This window comes from Mustela erminea, chromosome 5 (assembly GCF_009829155.1).
Source record: "Mustela erminea isolate mMusErm1 chromosome 5, mMusErm1.Pri, whole genome shotgun sequence".
NCBI lineage: Eukaryota > Metazoa > Chordata > Mammalia > Carnivora > Mustelidae > Mustela > Mustela erminea.
In genome coordinates this window covers 144,291,219-144,309,743 of record NC_045618.1, presented here as the reverse complement: position 1 = coordinate 144,309,743, position 18,525 = coordinate 144,291,219, and the positions used below count along the sequence as shown (strand labels likewise).

The 18,525-nt window shown below is 57.4% G+C and overlaps 1 long non-coding RNA gene across 2 annotated transcripts in view; it reads left to right on the top strand.

Annotated features, from left to right (window-relative positions):
• The first annotated feature begins 6,776 nt into the window (after nt 1-6,776).
• Nucleotides 6,777-18,525, top strand: part of LOC116591926 — a 28,198-nt gene continuing 16,449 nt past the window's right edge. The window contains exons 1-5 of one of the 2 annotated variants that reach the window (XR_004286246.1): nt 6,777-7,034; nt 11,320-11,504; nt 11,722-11,776; nt 14,513-14,707; nt 18,321-18,324. This is a non-coding gene — a long non-coding RNA (uncharacterized LOC116591926). Of the gene's footprint in view, nt 7,035-10,997; nt 11,505-11,721; nt 11,777-14,512; nt 14,708-18,320; nt 18,325-18,525 lie in introns of those variants that run through there. The other variant, XR_004286245.1, reaches the window with a different exon arrangement.

Sequence of the window (18,525 nt, the reverse complement as noted above, 5' to 3'; positions counted from 1 at the left end):
AGAGAGCCTGGGGGCACGGGCAGGGGTTGACCTCAGCAGGACCTAGAAGGACAAGACAGGGCGCTGGAGAAACCAGACAGCCTGGCAAGGCTTGCCGGTGTTGGGTGGTGCTTTCCCAAGATATCTCCCCTCCTGATGTGTTTACCAAAAGCATTTATATACTTATGTTATAACAAATTATAAAATATCTCCCGAATTCGGGGCACCTGGGTGGCTCAGTTGGTTAAGTGTCTGACTCTTGGTTTCAGCTCTGGTCATGATCTCGGGGTCCAGTGGGGAGCCTGCTTCTCCCTCTCCCTCTGCCCCTTCCCCCTGCTTACAGCTGCACGCTCTCTCCATCTCTCTCTCTAAAATAAGTAAGTAAACAAATAAACAAAATCTTAAAAAAAAAAAAAACAACCACGACAAACAAAATCTCCCCAATTAAAAACAAAGCCAAGCCTCACTGAAGCCTCCAGAGTTTCTCCAAGCGATGTCTATGGAGAGGGGCACTCCTTGGGGTGGTGCGCATCTCTCACGGGTCTGTGGTTCCTTCCCCACCCTCCTCCAACACCACCACCACCACGGGCTTCCCCAATCTTCCCAGCCCCTCTGGCTCTGGGCCACCCAGTCCCCAGGTGGGGCCGTGTTCTCCCCTCGGACGATCAGGTTACCATTTTCCCGCCTGAGCCCGTCAGTGAGGGGTCGCCTCGGGATCCCTCAAGCCCCTTCCCCCAGGGCAGGGAGAGGCTCCTGAGCGCCCAGGATCCCTGGGGACTTTACTGTTCAGTCTTGGGGGACTTTTTCCTTCCACCTTTATCTCTTTCTCTATTAACTAATTAATGTGGGTTTTTTTTTTTCAAGTTATACAGTAGTTTGAAGTAAATGCACATGACATGCACAGACCTTGAAAAAATAAACGGGCCCATAATGAGGATCAGCAGCGCCCCCCCCCCACCTCGAACTGCCTCCCACCTTCAGTCCTCCTCCCGGAATAAGCCAATGCAACTCTTCTGGCTTTTTCTGGATTTTATCTCCATGTTTATAAATAACACGCTTGTGTGGCTGTTACTCGATTTCCCAGTTTGAGCCATTATCTACTGAATTCCTTTCGCAGAAGATAAGGCTTGGCTTTCTCACACCCTCCCTGCAAGGCACCCACGCAGCGTGTTCGCCTTGTGACCCCTCTCATTACCAATATGTAACGATTTTCGGCTGAACCGATATTCTGTTGTGTCATATAATGATTATATAAACATTGCTTGCTGCTGAGCCAAATAACACACTGTGGTTATGTTTCCTTTCTGTTTTTTGTCAAGTTTTTCACCAAGTGAATAATTAGCTTTGTTTGGTTGCTTCAAAAAATGGCTCCCAAGGATCCCCACCGCTGTGTGCTCACGCCCTCTCTCTAGCCATGTTGTGGGTGGCCTCCTTGGAGAGGCCTGCATCGAAGGAGGACATGTGGTCCCCAGGACCTGGGACCACCCCTGGTCAGTAGTCAGCAAGAAATTGAAGCCCTCAGTCCCAACCAGCAGGGAACTGAATTCCGGCAACAGCTTTAGTGAGCTTGGACGTATTTCCTTCCCCAGTCGAGCCTCAGATAAGACTGCACTCCCAGCAGGTGCCTCGAGCACAGCCTGGTGGGATCCTAAGCAGAGGACCCAGATAAGTCACACCCAGACTCCAGACCCATGCAAACCACAAAACACATTTGTGGCCATTCCTTATGAAGCAGTCGATATCTAATAGCTTTCTTCGTATCCGTCTCTAAGCTCTCCAGCACTCCAGCAATCTCTTAGTACTATCCACCACTCATCCTGAAATCTATCCCCCAACTTCCTTCCCAGGAGCCCCTCCTGTAGCAACCCGTGCTGACTCCTCCCTGGGCCCCCAGTACAGCTCCGAGGATCTGGGTCTCTCCTTTGCCTCTCTGCTCCATTGGATCCTGGATCCTGGATCCCATGTCTTTCTCTTTCTTGGTTTCCTCCTTCACTTTGCTGGGGAATACCCTCCAGCAGCTTCCTGAGAAAGGTGCATGGGAGATTGATTAGTATAATCTTTGCAGACCTGAAAAGGTCCTCCTCCAACCTCCTGTTTGGCGACGGCTTCGGCGGGTGTAGAATTTCAGGTTGTGCAAGGCCCTTCATGCCTGTCCTTCCAGGACCCCTGAGCTTGCGCTATGGCACTCCTGAGCTCATCTTCTACCCTGCTTGGTTTTTCTTTTCTTATCTTCTCTTTATCACTGAAGTCTACTCTCCAGGGGATTTCCCTTTCCCCCTCCCACCCTTTATTTTTACTACCATCTTTTAAACTCCACAAGCTCTTTGCTCCATTAAAACAAACATCATTCTGTTTTAATGTCTTCTCTGAGGACCTGGAGTTGACGTGACATTTCCGTCTGCTTCTAGAACCATCTCTCTTCATTCCACCTCTCTCTTTCTTTGTTTCGGTCTCTGCCCTTCCCATTGGAGGTTTTTCTCTAAATCCTGGTGCGCCTCGGCTGCCGGGAACACTAGAGTGGGGCATGGAATGTCTGGGTGTGGAAGAATTCCTTGCTGGACTATCAGGCATCCTGGCAGGTTTTCTGAGGGGTGTACCAGTCAGCTTTGTTAAATTACTTTGCAATAACTTAGTAACAAAGGACCTCCAAATCTCAGGGGCATACAACAGCAAAGGTTTCTTTTCCCTCATGTTCTATGGCATCTGCAGGCCTCTCCAGCTCTGCCCCATGTCATTGTCCTTCTGGGACCTGGGCTGGAAGACCTGCCTCCATCCAGGACTTTCTTTCTGAGGCAGAGGGGAAAGAGCAAAGGGAGGGCCACATGTCACTTCCACTCTATTTTCATTCACCGAAGGAAGTTACCTGGCCTTTACCCCCAGGGGTGATGACTCATCATGAATCTTCCAGGCATGGTCCTATTGGGTCTCCATAGAAGACCCCTCCAGTCCACTGCTTGGGAACGCATGCGTGGTGCTCAGCATTCCAGAAGGAAGGCGCGGGGAAGAGGTGGGTCACTCAAGCACCTTTTCCAGCCCCACACTGCCTCTGCCAAACCTGATGCCCTGATTCTGCAATCTCTCTTTAGAGACCATCCATCTCCTGCAGGAGAATATGTAGAAACAGGAAGTGGACGAACCTGTCCAGCTGAGCAGCTGAAGGACTCGTGAGTGTATGGGTTTTCTAGGCTGTATAACAAATCACCCCAAATGAGACAGCTAAAAATAGCACACTTTTATCATTTCCCCATTCCTGGAGGTTCGAAGTCCCACTGAGCTGGTCCTCTATTTGGGGCTTTACATGGCTGCAATCAGGGGGTCATCACACACTCCTCCAGAGGGTCAGCTGGGGGAAAAAACCTGCTTTCAACCTCATTTCGTTGCTGGGGCAAGATGTATGTCCTTGTGGCCCTGTGACAGAGGGCCCTGGAATCTCTCACTCCTGTCTTAAACGGAAGTGTGACATCCCAACACCTGTGCTGTATTGTACTGGTTGGAGGGAAGTCACAGGGCCTGCCTACACACAGGGGAAGGGATTCAAAGGTGTGTGTGTGTGTGTGTGTGTGTGTGTGAACATCAGGGAGCAGGAAATCACTGGGCTGTCTTCTGACCCTACCTGGCCTCCCACAGTGTCCAGTCCGGGCGCCGTCAGTTTCTGCCAGCACATGGGCACTTTGCTCAGGCACCTGGGGGAGCCCGTCATGGCTCCTTCCTCTTCTCTGCTGAGTCCTGCCAGTTTCTGTCTCCAAAAATGTTTTCCACCACTCATCCGTGGTCATCTCTTCTCTTGTGTATGCCTTTTTTAAATTCTTTGCCATCATTGTAATGAAGTTTCCAGAGGAAGCAGCGATGAGCACAATGTTTAGTCTCCATTTTCAACCTCTCTGCTAGGTCCCCCCAGCTAAAACCCCCACCCCCACCCGACAGCCTGAGCTTTGATGTGGCCTTCCCTGCCCCTCCTCCACCACCCACCTCCTGCAAACACCCTGTACGCCCAAACCCAGGGGCCCCTCTCTGCTTCTCGCCTGCACCTTAGCAGCCCCAGAGAGGGACAGTGACAGATGGGCAGGCGGACTTCAAATTCTTGATACTCAAGTTCTGAGTCAGGGGTATCCCAGGTCCCCTGTGCTCTCTCCTGGTGGGGCCTTTGCAATGCTGTTCCCTCTCTCTGTCTCTCTGAAACCCCTCCAGCCCCAGCCCTGCCTCCTGGCATGTGCCCCTGGTGATTCCTACTCCCCTGCAGTCTGTAACCCCCTCCCACTCTGTAAGTGGTACAGACAGAGTTGGCCCATTCAGGCCATCACAGCCAGGATCTCACTGCAGTCTACAGACTTCTGCAAATGGGTGTGGCACCAGGCCCCCTCCCCAGTTTCCCCTAACCTCCCCAAAGCCACAGCAGGGAGAGAAGGCATCCTCTCTTTTGTGTTGCATGATAAAGCAAGGAGTGCTTTTCTTCCCAAGTTGGACAACCCCCCCCCCCCCACCAAGGCACCGAGGCCAGACAGATCCACTAACATCCTAATGGCTACACTACACCCCAGCTTAAAACCCATTCATGGCTACTCACGGCCGCTGGGCTAATATCCAAACACCTCTGTTGCCCCTGAGGCTCTGAGGGACCGGATGTCTGCTCCCTGCCCCCTCCTCGCTCCCTGCCCCCGCGTCATTTTCCTCCAAGGGACCGGAGTCCCTCACACTCTCCTGGCTAACTGCTCGGAGCACTTTTCCTTCCTTCCACCCCCCCCCCACCCCCGCCCCTTCACAGATCCTGTCACCTTGCCGGCTTCTCAGGGGCTCCCCATCAGGGAATCTCAGGTCAGTCCCGGTGATGTGCCCCGCCCCTTAGCTCTGGGAACCAGACTGTCTCTTCAGTGTGTCCCAGGCCCGTGGGGGGGTGGGGGGCAGGGCTCTGCCCGCGCTGAATGAATGAGGGAATCTGGGAAATGGAACAGGTTTAGGGTAAATAGATAAACCAAGTCAGTTGAAGACTTGAAGACCCTGAACAGCCAAAGTCCGATAGGGACCCAGCCTCAGACCTGTCCAGGGGCCTGTGACACCAGGACCGTGCTCTGCCACCTGCCCTCCCTTGCCCACCCTCTTGGATGAGATCCACCACAGAGGTGGCCCTAGCAATGCCAAGTCACTAGCACCCCTCCCCCCACCGGTGGGCTGGGTGCTTCCCCCAAACCAGTAGGGAATGGGCTGATTGCCAGGCTCAGAGCTGGGAGACTAATGTGCCACTCACCAAATCATGCCTGCAGGACGGCTGGGGTGGGAGTCCCCTGGAAAACCAGGGGGCTCTTATCTGAAGAAAGGTGCAGGTGGCAGAAGGACCCTCTAGGGTGAACCCAGTGGATGGGAACAGCCCTCAGGCCCAGGAGGTCCAGCCCTGCCAGGGCGCCCCTATGTCACTGAGCCTAGGGCCTGTGTGCAGGTGAAGGAATCAAGGGTGCCTCCTGGCCTTGCTCTAGACCCCTGGAGAAACCAGCCTAGGCAGCACGGTGGGGAGTTGGAGCAAGAAGCCATCACGGGTACGCCCTCCCCACCATGCGCCCAGGGCACTGAGCAAAGGACCCACTCCAGGCTAGACGGTGAGTCACTGAGCGGAGAGGAGGCTTCGGGGATAAGGGGCCTCAGGACCTGGGACTCCTAAGGGTGTGCGTGTGGGGGCGGGGGGCGGGATGAGGTAGGACCATTTGCACATGAAACAGCACCAGGAATCAGGTTCCTGGTCATGGCCGCGCCAGACCCCGTTTGCCGCCTGTGGAATGGGCCAACAGTCCTCCTCCCCACGAGGCCAAGGGCAGTTGGAAGGAAGAGACGGAGGTCAGGCTGGGAGGGGGACGGAGGCAGCCTGGCTGCGGGAGGAGTCTGCAGGCAAGGCCAGGGTTTGAAAAGCAATCGGATTAATCCTTCCCATCAGGGTTCCGGGACAGAGTTCAAAGTTCCCACTTAATCTCCTGGGGTGGGAGGAGGGGCACACGCTCGGTGGGCTGCCCCCCAACCCCGCTCCCCACCCCTGCACACCCGGGGGTCCCGGGAGGCACGGAGCCCCAAGTTTGCAGACGGGGTGGGGGGAGAGGTTCGAAACAGGCTGCCCGGTCCCTCGCTGTGCGGGGCACGTGATACTGTCCCCGAGGCCAGGCTGAGGCAGGTGGCGTGATGGCGGCTCGTTCCTACCCAGGAAAACTCCTTGCTGGGGCGGGGGGGCCGACCGAGGACCGCGGGGTCTGGGCTCTGAGATCCTGGAGGCCGCTGTGCCGCCCTGAGCCGCCCTGCCCTCCAGGAGCCCGGGAATGATGACACCTGCTGCCCCCGACCCGCCCACCCAAGTGGCTCTGGGGGTGCAGTCCAGGGCACAGCAATCTTTTGGGTTTTGTTTCGTTTTGTTGCGTTGTCTGAGTTTTACCCTGCGACCGCGCAGCTGTTGAATCGGACCACAGAACGCCCTCGCCAGGCGGGCGACCGGGACACGCGGGGAGCCGCTGCGGTCCGTCTGTCTCAGCCGCGCGGGAGGCTCACGGCGGGGGGCGGGGCCGGCACCTCCCGAGGGGACACGCGCGGGACACGCGCTGCGCCCACCTGTCAGTGCGCCGGCTGCCGGATGGGGACCCCCGGAGGGCCCCCGGCAGCTTCAGATTTCCTCCCGCCCAGCTCCCGCAGCTCCGCAAAGGCATCCTCGTGCGGGGCCTTCCGGGCCGACTTTCAGGGGTCCCTGGCTGGTTCTGGGGTGGGGGGTGGAGAGGCCGGAATGAGCCGCCCGCGGCGCGGTAAGCACCCGGCAAGGCTAGGCGAGCACCCCCGAGCCGGGATGAGGGGGGCAGCGGGCCAGGCAGACGGGCCAGGAGGGCCTCGAGGCTCAGGGGGCCCCCCTACAGGCCGCGCCTCTGCCCTCTTCCCAGCCCCCCGCGAGGAGCACAGAGACGCTTCCCGTTACCCCCAGGGAAGCTGAGGCCCAGAGAGGTTAGGCTGCCTTGTCGAGCTCAGCAAGCGGACTTTGAGCCGAGCCTCGAAAGATGGGAGATCCGGACGTCTGGAAGGGGGCGGCTGGCTGCTTGGTAGGCGGCGGAAAGACTTGGGCAAGGCAGGGAGGTGGGCCGGGGTGCAGGGTGGGGCCAGGCGGGCAGTGAGCAGGGTCCGGCCAGAGGGCGAGGACCCGGCAAACACGTCCATCTGCCCGAGGGTCAGTGTTGGCTTCGCGGAGCATCGGGGGTACTGGACGGTCAGACGGAAGCATCGGGGAGCATCGGGGGTGCTGGACGGCCAGACGGAACCCAGGGGAGCAGTGAGGAGGTTGTCCAGCGTCTGCTGGAGAGCTGTCGAGGCCGGCTGGGAGGCGCTAGGAGGGCTCCCCCGGGGAGGCGGCCAGGCCTTGCAGGGTCTGTGGCACCGAGTGAGGGCTGGGAAGTCGGTTCTGGGAAGAAAGCAAGTATCTGCGCTTTGATGGGGGGCGGAGGGGGCGGAGGGGCTGGATTCTGCTGCCCTACCTACACAAACCCTCGTCTGCGCCCTCAAGGCCTGGGAATGGCGGGAAGGCCAGGCGGGCCGCCCGCGGAGGCGGCGTAACCGTCGGGGCTGAGGGGGTGGGCTGCTCGCAGAGGGGCGGACCGCGGGGGCTGAGGGCTTGGGACCGTCAGCAGGGCGCCTGGCAAACGGGTTGGACCGGCTGAGGAGGGGGTACAGCCTTTGGGTGGGGCGAGCTCGCCACGCTCCCGACTCGCTGCCTCGGGGCTGGTGACCTGGGAGGCCACATCCGGGGCGTCAGCCTGGGCGGGGCGTGGGGAGGCGCCGGCCCGGGGGAGAGGGCAAGGGGCGTGGCCAGAGCCGGGGGCCCCACCCCCTACCCCGCCATCAGAAACAGGAACTTAACCCGGTCCCCAGCCTTTCTCAGACCCGGCCACCGGCTGTCCTGTCCCTCTGCCTTTCCACAGCCAGCTGCTCCCCAGCGGTGTCCCCCGCTCCGTCGTCTTCACTCCGCCCCCCGCCCGCCCTTCTCAGCCCCTAACGAGGCAGAGGCCACGGGGGCCGCGTCCTCAGCCTTCCCCGGCCACCCCCGGCCACCCCTGGCCACAGAGCCCTCTTCTGTCCCGTCTTCCTGGAGGTGAGCTCTGCTCCCCGGGAGTCATCAGCCCCCCCAGCACGGCCCGGCTAAGGGGACCCGGAGCGCCCAGTTCGGACCCCTCTGCTTCCCGAACTTCGGCCCCCACAGCCGGCGGGGTCGGGAGGCTTCCTGCCCACCTCTTGCAAGGCTCCTGTGACACACCATGCCCAACCCAGATGCCCAAGCCAGCTTCCTCCTTGGGCTCAAACCACGTGGATCTGAATCGCAGCCAGCTCCAGCTCTTACGCTGTGGGATTTGAGAACAAACTACTTCCCTCCATGTGCCCCATAAAATGCGGATAATAATAGTGCCCACCTCCTAGCGTGGTACTGAGGAGTCGGTATAAGTTCTTGGAACGGTGCCAGGCGCGGAGTCAGCGTTCAGCTCCGAGTGCGTTTGATTCTAAGGAGAGGACACTTTCCTTCCCCAGCCCAACCCGGCTGTCCCCGGAGACTTTGGCAGGCGGCCTCCAAGAAGGCCTCCCACCGCCCAGCTCCCCTGTTCCGGTCCTGCTGTAACCCTTGCCCACTGAGTGTGGGTGGGAAGTGAAGCCGGGGTCTAGTGAGGGGGTTGTCCCTTGTGAGATTAGGTTATAAAAAGACAGACTTGTGTCTGGGGGGGCTCTCTCTCTTGCTGTCTTGTTCTGGGGGGAGCCCATAGCCATGCCCTGAGCACCCCATCTCTGTCAACCCCCACCCCCACCCCCTTTTGCCTCTGGATCCCATCAGTCCCCAAGTCTCAGTGGCTGTGCCTCCTAGATAATCTCCCGGGTCCCTTTCCTCCTTCCTAAGAGCTCTCCACCCCCCCCCCTTTCCCAATTCAGGGCGTTCCGGAAGAACCCCAGCCGAAGTGAGCTCTTCCTGCTGTTGCTGGGCAGCCAGAAGGGGTCTCCTCCAACCCCTTCCCCTTTAAGCCTCCCCGCCCCTCCCCTCTGCTGAGCCCCTCCTGCCCCTGGAACTCCAGCCTGCCCACCTCACCTAGTGCTCCCACCTCCGGGTTCCTTTCCCCAAGAATCCTTGCTGGCCCCTTGCTCACCCGGACTGCACACAGAGGAGAAGCACAGAGCCTGGGGCTCCCTGGGGCTCCCTGGGGCCCGCCTCTACCCTTCAGAGGGCTTCTTAGTCTTCCCCGTCCTACTGGCCTCAGTGACCAAAAGGCAGCAGCAATGGCTGTCCTTGCGCCTCCCTGGGTTGTTGGCAGGATCAGAGAGAGGAAGACTTTGTGAAAGACTGCCGTCGCCCTTATTATTATTTATTATCGTTGTTGTTATAAACACTCTGAAACAAGATGCTCAAAGCCATAGGATAGCTATTAAGAAATTCCAGAAACTGGGGCACCTGGGTGGCTCAGTAGGTTAAGTGTCTGCCTTCGGTTCAGGTCATGATCTCCGGGTCCTGGAATTGGCCCCGGAGTCAGGCTCCCTGTTCAGCGGGGAGCCTGCTTCTCCCTCTCCCTGCCCCCTGCTCCTGCTCTCTCTCTCAAATACATAAATAAAATATTTTAAAAATTTAAATTAGGGGCACCTGGGTGGCTCAGTCAGTTAAGTGTCTGCCTTCTGCTTTCTCCGGTTGTGATCCCAGAATCCTGGGATTGAGCCCCAAGTTGGGCTCCCTGCTCTGTAGGGCGGCGGTGGGTGGGGGGAAGAGTCTGCTTTTCCCCCTCACCCTGCTTGTGTTCCCTCTCTTGCTGTCCCTCTCTCTGTCAAATAAATAAATCTTTAAAAATTTTTAAATTTAAAAAAAAAAAAGAAAAAAATGTCAAAAACCAGCAAAAATTCACTGGACCCTTCCCTAGAGGGGCAGGCAGTGTAGGGAGAGAAGGGGAAGGTGCAGGTCGAGCCTGGGTTCAAGGTCCCGCCCATCAGCTGAATTTCCAATGAAAGGGCTCTGCCAGGCCAACTCTCCCTCTTCAGACACAGTAGACTCTGCCTGGGGCCACCCTACCTTTTTTCTTTTTTTTTTTTTAAGATTTTATTTATTTCTTTGCCAGAGAGAGGGAACAAAAGCAGGGGGATTGGAGGAAAGAGAAGCAGGCTTCCCGCTGACCAGGGAGTGCAATGCGGGGCTCAGTCCCAGGACCCTGGGACCATGACCTGAACCGAAGGCAGACGTGCAATGACTGAGCCACCCAGGCGCCCCAAGGGGCCACCCTACTTTTAGAGGCCCATGAAATGCTTCCATTTTGTTTCAAATCAGAAAGAAAGAAGAAAGAAAGGAAGGAAGGAAGAAAGAAAAAAGCTTTTAGGGTGAAGAAAATGTTTTATTCATCTCTACACCAATGCAGTCACAAGATAAAACTTTGAGGGGCGCCAGGGTTGTGAGATCAAGCCCCACGTCAGAGTCTGTGTTGGGCGTGGAAATTCCTTGAGATTCTCTCTCCCTCTCTCTCTGCCCCTCCCAATGCTCTACTGCTCTAAAAAAAATTAATACAATAATAAAACTTTCATATTTTTAATGGAGGCAGGAGCCTCAGCAGGTAGTGTCATGGGTGTATGAAAGTCAAATGCAGCCTGGGACCAGGGCTGGGCCCTGAGCAAGGTTTTCATACGCCGAGTCTCCGTCTGCTGGCCTCTGCAGGGAGTGTGGTCATATACACCCGGCGAGCATTAGGGAGCCATGCAGGCTGGGTGCTGGGCTCCCGATTCCTCCATCCACTGTCCAGTGGGGATCTCTGATTGTCATTCTGCACTTGACCCACAGCATAATGGAGGCCGACAAGGTCCAGGCCTCAGGAGCAGCTTAAAAGGATTAAAAGGAGCAGAAGGAGGGGTGCTTGGGTGGCTCAGTGGGTTAAGCCTTTGCCTTCAGCTTGGGGCATGGTCTTAGGGTCCTGGGATCCAGCCTCTGCTCAGCAGGGAGCCTGCTTCCCCCCTCTCCCTCTGCCTGCCTCTCTGCTTACTTGTGATCTCTGCCTGTCAAATAAATAAATAAATCTTTTTTTAAAAAAAGGGGGTAAAAGGAAAGTAGGGGGCACCGAGCCAAATGAGTCAGTCATACAAGGAAACCTTTGAAAAAGACAGATCTGGCTAAAGAAACCTTTTTCCTCACTCTCAGCTGGTGAAACAGAGCCGGGGAGTTCTCTGTGGTAGGTCGAGCCTCCCAGGTTAGGAGCGGAGCAGGACAAGAGACAAGGCCTTCCCAAATCCTGTCAACAGCCCAGTCACCTGGGGCAGGCCGCTGGGCACTTTCCTGCCTCAGTGCTTCTCTGTGACCTGGGGACACGTCGCTCACCTGCCTTCCAGGCAAGGAAGCTGCTGTTAGAGGGGTTCGGTGGTGGACGAGGGGCTGTATCCAAGGACCTGCTCTCCAGGCTTGGACGGCTGGTCTCTCTCAGGGAATGTATTGCTCTACCCAGAAGATGCTCGGAGGAGTTCGACAGCCTGATGAAAGGCCCAGGGGAGTGTTGGGAGCAGGAAGTCTTTCCTAGGTATGTATCCCAATACTGAGATTTATTGCCTGGGGGAACAGTGCCACTTACACACGAATATGCCCCCAGCGACTGTCACCTAGCACACTCCCCGAGACACGCACGCATTCGCTTAGACACTGCACGGGACACACACACGCGACCTGTGCAGAGACGCAGAGCAGGGGACGAAATTCTCCAGCCCCCTCCCATCTGGCCTCCTCGGATCTCAAGTCAGACTCTGCCTGCCTGTACAGCCTGGGACAAAGCCAGAGAGGCAGAGCCTGTCCTTGGTAAGAGATGGGCTTGGCCTGCCCCCTCAGCCCACAGTGCCATCAAGACCCTCCACTCAGGGCAGCCTGGGAGCACGCGGTGGAGAGGCCTCCTGGGCAGCGCTGCTCACGTCTGGGCCCCAGCTCCCTCCCAGCCTGCGGGGAGAATCCCGCTATGGATGGGGGTGACCCCTGCCCCCCGACGACCCCAGCTGCCTCCCTTCAGGGTAGGCGCTGCAGAGAAGGTGGCCAGGAGACCTCGCTGAAGTGCAGCGTCCTGCAAAGTGTGTCGGGGAAACTCCTGTGGGCCCTCAGAGGCTGGGGGCGCGGGGGGGGGGGGGGCAGGGGGAGCGCTGACCGCCTCAGGGCCTCAGTTTCTTCCAGAAAGGCCCGGAACCAAGAGGCACCGTGGAGGCTGGGGGTGGGGTCGGGCGTGGGCGCTTCCCTGCCAGGCCTGGCGGGCCGTGGGCGTTCTCGCAGGAGCCAGACGGTGGAGGAGGAGCCGGATGGGGGTGGGAAGCGCCGGCCGGGGCGGGGGAGCCGCGGGGAGGGAGCCAGCCGAGCGCCTCAGGCTCCCCAGAAAGGGCCTCCAGCCTCCCAACTGGGAGAGGCCACGCCCTCTCCCTAGGAGGCCGGAAAGCCCGGGTGGAGGAGGGGCGGGGGTCGTCTTGGCTCTGGTGTGCTGCTCCTAGTGTACCCCTCGCCAGCCTTGAGGGCCCAGAGGAGCTCTGGGACAGATCCCTGGCCATCTCCAAGGCCTGGGCCTCCGTCTCCTCCGCCATAAAATGAGGGGCTTCTGGCTCCCTGCCTGCCGGCTGCCTCTGGAGCCCCTGGGCACTGGGGTCTACTGCATTCAGGAGGCTGTCCCCAAAGCTACTACCTTTACCTTCTCTCCAGGTCGCAGAGGGGTTGCAAAACCCTGGACTTCACAGCCCAGGCCCTGGGATCCCCCTGTCTGCAGTTCCCACCCTCTGAGGCTCGGTGGCCGCTGGGCTGTGGAAGGGGAGGCCATGCAAGGGGACCTCCCCACTCCTAACCCTCTGGGGCTATGTGAAAAGCCAGGCCAGGCATCCTGGCCACCCCTGCTTGGGGCGCTGGGGAACGGGTACATGCTGGGACAGGACAGCCATGGTCATGCGCGTGTGGCAATGCCCAGGGCCCATCCCAGGCCAGGGAGGAGCTTCCTTGACTAGAGCGTGAAGTGATACTCTCATTGGATCCTGGACCCCCCCCCCCCCCCCGGAGCTGGACCCTGGGGCTGGCTCCAGTCCCAGAGGTGGGGATCTGAGCCCTCAGGGGTGGGCCCGGCCAGCTGGCCACCTGGCAGAGTCCCACGCTGGGGCTTGATGGTCTACGCTACATAAGATTCTGGGGACGGAGCAAAGCCCCAGCGTTTCACAGGTCACCGGGGCTCAGTCTCCAGCCTGGGGAATGGGAAAGAGCTCCGTCTCAAGGACCCACCCCCAGCAGGGAAGAGCCAGCCTGGCACACGCCGGCTGGGCCCTGCTTCCCTGCATGAACCGGGTGGCCTTGGGACGGTGGAACAGAGAACTCGGCTGGAGCCAAGAACTTCAAAGGGGTGGAGCTGAGGCAGGCCCCTAAACCTCTGGAACCTTCTACAAAATCCACGTCCTCTGTGGGGCGGGGCTTGGGGACCTGGCCCGCCCACCTACAGTGGTGGGAGGCTGGGCCTGCTGGAAGGCTGTAGCAGGCCTCAGGTACCGGTTCTGCCCGCGGCCTGTTTCTCCATAGGTATCCTGGGCTCTCAAGGTCACCCTTGCCCCCGCCTGACCTCCTGGGCCAGCCCCCCTCCCCCGCCCCCCCCAGCCCATCTCTGCAGAAAGCACCTCCCTCCCCGCACAGACTCCTCCTGATCCCCCAAGGCCAGGTCCTTCACACTGCTCAGTCTGCGGTCCGGTCTGCCACTCCTAAATATTCACAGCTCCTGCCTTTGCTTCTCCTCTACCCGCCCCAGCTAGGTACTCCCCTGAGGGCAGCCCCTCTGCGCCCCTCACTGCCCTCGCTCTGCCAGGGAGGATGTGTCCCCAAGGGCCTCCCGGCAAGCGCTTGTGGAAAGCCAGAAAGTGTGAATGTACAGAAACACACCAGTCAACAGATGCCATTTGCGGCCTCACAAGAATCCCACGTTATCCTCATTTTACCAATGAAGTGAGCCCAGAGAGTTAAGTGACTTGCCTAAAGCCACACAGCCCTGAAATGGCAGACTTGATTTGAAGCTGGGTCAGTGGGTCTTAGGCACTGGGCCTCCCCCCGCATCTTGTCAGGGGCCCTGACAAGATGCAGGGGGAGACCCTGTGGCCCTCACAGCCAGGCTGACAGGAACAGAGAAGCGCCAGGTCCCCATGGGAGGAGGGCGAGCTGGTCCTGCTTCCTCTCCTGCCTGAGGAAGGAGGTTGTTCATGTCAGGAACCCATGAGAGAGGGGTTCAGATACCAAAAGAGCAGGTTGGGCCTGGGCCTGGGCCCACTGAGGCCATGGAGGCCCCCGAGGGTCTTAGTCTAGGGGCCTGACTGACGGCAGGATTGGACGGTGGTCCCCTGCCTTGCGCCCTGAGGGGTTCCCTTGTTTACTCCACAGCAGCTGAGGGGTATGGGGTCCGGGGCCCCCGGAGCCTTCACCAGCCGGGTCCTCCTCTGGGTGCCCCACCCCTCTCCTCGGGGGCGGGGGGGGGGGGGGGCCAGAATAAGTGAAAAAAAGAAAGGATCTCACTTCACCTCACTGGCTCCTGGTTTGCAGATGAAGAATAGGAGGCAGAGAGAGGCTCTGTGACGGCGGCGGCTGCACGGCTCACGCGTGTATGTTCAGGATCTGAACAAAGGTTATCCGGCCCAGAACCCTGTTCTTAATCACTAAGGTCACAGGACTTTTGTATGAAACAGCTTGAGACCCATCTCGAAATCGGGAGACTGTCCTTCCTGCCTCCCTGGGCGGGTGGAGGACCCGCGTGGCAGGAGCCCTGGGTGTTACACGCAACTGATGAATCGTTGACCTCTACCTCGGAAACTAATAAATATAGTATATGCTAGCTAAACTGAATTTAAATTAAAAAGAAGGAGGAGGAGGAGGAGAAGCAGCAGCTGTGGGCACCCGGGTGGCTCAGTTGGTTAAGTCTCCAACTCTTGATTTCAGCTCAGGTCATCATCTCAGCATCATGAGCTGGAGCCCCAGTCTGGCTCTGCACTCAGCCCAGCGTCTGCTTGTCCCTCTCCCGCTGCCCCCCACCCCCTGCCCCCGTTCTCTCTCAAATAAAGAAATAAATAAATCTTTATTTAAAAACGAATTAAGGGGCACCCGGGTGGCTCACTGGGTTAAAGCCTCTGCCTTCAGCTCAGGTTGTGATCCCAGGGTCCTGGGATGGAGCCCCACATCGGGCTCTCTGCTCAGCAGGGAGCCTGCGTCCTCCTCTCTCTCTGTCTGCCTCTCTGCCTACTTGTGATCTCTGTCTGTCAAATAAATAAATAATATCTTAAAAAAAAAAAAAAAGAGGAAAGAAAGAAAGAAGATCTTGCTTAAAAAAAAAAATTAAGGGGGCACCTGGGTGGCTCAGTGGGTTAAAGCCTCTGCCTTCAGCTCAGGTCATGATCCCAGGGTCCTGGGATCGAGCCCCATATCGGGCTCTCTGCTCCGCGGGGAACCTGCTTCCTCCTCTCTCTCTCTGCCTGCCTCTCAGCCTACTTGTGATCTCTTTCCATCAAAATGAATAAATAAAAAAAAAAAAATTAAGGTAGTTCCTGGTCTCCATTAGGCTTAGGTGTGGTCATGTGACTGAACTTTGGCCTGGATGTAAATACAGTGTTTGACATCAGGAAGCATTCTTAAAGGGCAGGGCACACCCTCCTCCCCTTCCTTCTGCTGTTGCCTATAATACAGATATAATGGCAGGAGCCTCGGCAGCCATTTTGGACTGTGAAATGATCTTGGAAATGAAAACTCTGCATGGCACAACCACACTATAGACGGAGCCCAGGCTCCTGGCACCATGATACTGCTTGACATAGAATCCCTGGCCACCTTTTTTCCAAGACTTCTATTTATTTATTTGAGAGAAATATACATACATACAAGAGACAGCACAGAGGAAGACTGAGCAGGGAGCCCGATGCGGGGCTCGATCCCAGGACCCTGGGACTGTGACCTGAGCCGAAGGCAGACACTTCACCCACTGAGCCACCTAGACGCCCCCACCTATAAACATCTTGAGTGAGAAAGAAAACTAAACTTTCATCCTGTCTAAGCCATCATTTGGGGGTTTCTTCTGCATCTGTTTGACTCAGTCCAATGCTCTTCTCACTGTCTTAGGGGTCTCTGTCATCCCCAGGGCACCCTGGGCCCCAGGGCTTAAGGAGTAGCTGCACCGCTCTCCAGGCCCTTGGGGCAAGTGAGAGAAGCAGCAGGTGTCCTCTCTCCAGGACACAGCCTGGTGATGGCTGGAAAGCTGGAATCATGGTCAAACCCAGAGGACCACGGGGGCCTAGGGCCACAGTCCCCTCACCAGGCCTCCTTGATGCAGACTGGCTGGGTCTGAGGACCTGGGGGGTGGAGGGGGCGTCACACAGGACAGCCAAGAGGGTTCTTGGCTTCTCACAGGAGGGAAATCAAATGCGAGCCAGCAGAGGCGAGAGCAGAACTTGTCGAAGGCACATAGAGCGGGTAGAGACAGAGTGTCTGGGAGACGTGGAAAGCAGAGGGATGTCTGGTCTTTGCTTGGGGTCCAGGGTATTCATGAGGATCGTGGTCCCATGCACACATCTTTTCAGGCATCCAGGCAGAAAGACAAGTGTTTGGGTGTCCTCCCAAAGTCGGTTATGCCCTGGAGCCAGGGGACTTGGTGAGTCAGTGGTCTTGGAAAGGATGACCCAGCGGGTCACTCCTTAGATGTTATCTGTCCTGCTGGAAAATTCCAAAGAAGTCGCTAAGTCCTTGACCTTTTTAAGGAAGACATACATTGTCTGTTTTGTAGCGGGTATGTGAAGTAGGGGTATAGGTCCTAGGAAGCATAGAGGAGGAGGAAACCAGTCTTCTGGGGTCCCTGTCAGTGTCCTCTCCCTCCCCGTTCCTCGACCTTTCTGTGCTCTCCAGGCCCCTGGCCTCTCTGGCTTCAGTTCTGCCTTTCGGCCTTGTCTGCCTCCCTCCCACACTGCTGTGGCTCAGAGATAACAAGTAGGACCCTGGAGCAGGAGGCTGGCGTTCCTATGGCCGACCTGTGGGGTTTGGGAGGGCAGCCACCAATGGCCCCCTTGCTGACCTGTTCCTGTTGCAGGGGACTGACCCTTTCATTTGGTGAGTCTTCCTGAAGCTTGTCACAAGGCAGGCTGGTCCTTTCTCCCTGAAGCAGCAGATGGAACATAACCTTCTTGAACTTTCCCACCATGCTTCCTAAATTGTGGAGGCCCATGAACTCAGAAGATGGGACCTGCTGCCAGCACGAAATCCCTCGGTTGACTGAAGAATCCCTGTGGGGGTGGCAGTCTGCCCTTCTAACAGGGGAACGAAGCACTGATGTTGAGGTAATGAAGAAGGGAGTTTCACGCCTTCACTTGCTTCCCTGCCTCCAACCCGAAATGTCTGAGGACGCTCCGAAGCAGATCCATGTCTGCCCTGTGGCGATTCTCCCCCATTGCACTCCTCGTTGAGAAACAACGTAGCAGGAGGGCGTGAGTTCTGTGGTCAGAGTGACTGGTTTCCATTTGTGGCCCCCATGTCAGCTGTGTGACCCTGGGCAGGTCACTTACCCTCTCTGAGCCTCCAGGAAGCCATTGGGAGACTTCTCCCGGGGCCAGGTCCCCTCCCTCCCCACATCCTGCTGCCCAAACGTCCAGGCTCCTCAGCCCGCTGCTCAGGACCCAGGGCCGAGTTCAGGAAGAACTCCCCCCTCCCCTCAGTCCCTGGCTCCCCGAAACCTACTTTCTGCCTCTGAATTTCACGACTCTGTGTATCTCGTCTGAGTGGAATCATGCGGGATTCGTGCTTCTGCGACTGGTCTGTGTCCCTCAGCATCGTGCCCCCCACATTCAGCTGTGCCGCAGCCCGGGTCAGCATTTCCATCCGTTTACGACTGAGTGATACTTCATGGTACAGCTAGACTGCATTTTGTTTATCATTCATCTGGGTTTTTAAAATTTTAATTTATTAATTTGTTATTTTTAAATATTTTATTTATCTACTTGACAGAGAGAGAGAGGCAGAGACCACAAGCAGGGGAGAGGGAGAAGCAGGCTTTCCCCCCATCAAGGAGCCCCAGGCAGCGCTGGATGCCAGGACCTCTGGGATCAATGGCCTGAGCTGAAGGCAGACCCAAGCGCCCCTCAACTGTTGTTGTTTTTTTTTTTTTTAATTTTTAAGTTTTTTAAATTTATTTGAGAGAGAGAGAGAAGCTGGGAGAGAGACAGAGGGAAAGAGAGAATCTTAATTAAAAAAAATTTTTTTTAGGTATTTGAGACACAGAGAGCATGAGTGGAGGGAGGCAGAGGGAGAGGGAGACGCAGACTCCCCGCTGAGCTGGGAGCCGCATGCGGAGCTCGATCCCAGGACCCTGGGTCAGGAGCTGAGTGAAGGCAGACGCGTGACGACTGAGCCACCCAGGCGCCCCGAGTACCTTAATTTTAAGCTCCACACCCGGTGCACGAGCCCCAGTCGGGCGATCTCATGACTCTGAGATCACGACCTGAGGTAAAGGACACTTAACCGACTGAGCCACCAGGCGCCCCACTCCAGTCACCTGCTGACGGACACCTGGGTCTCCCACCTGC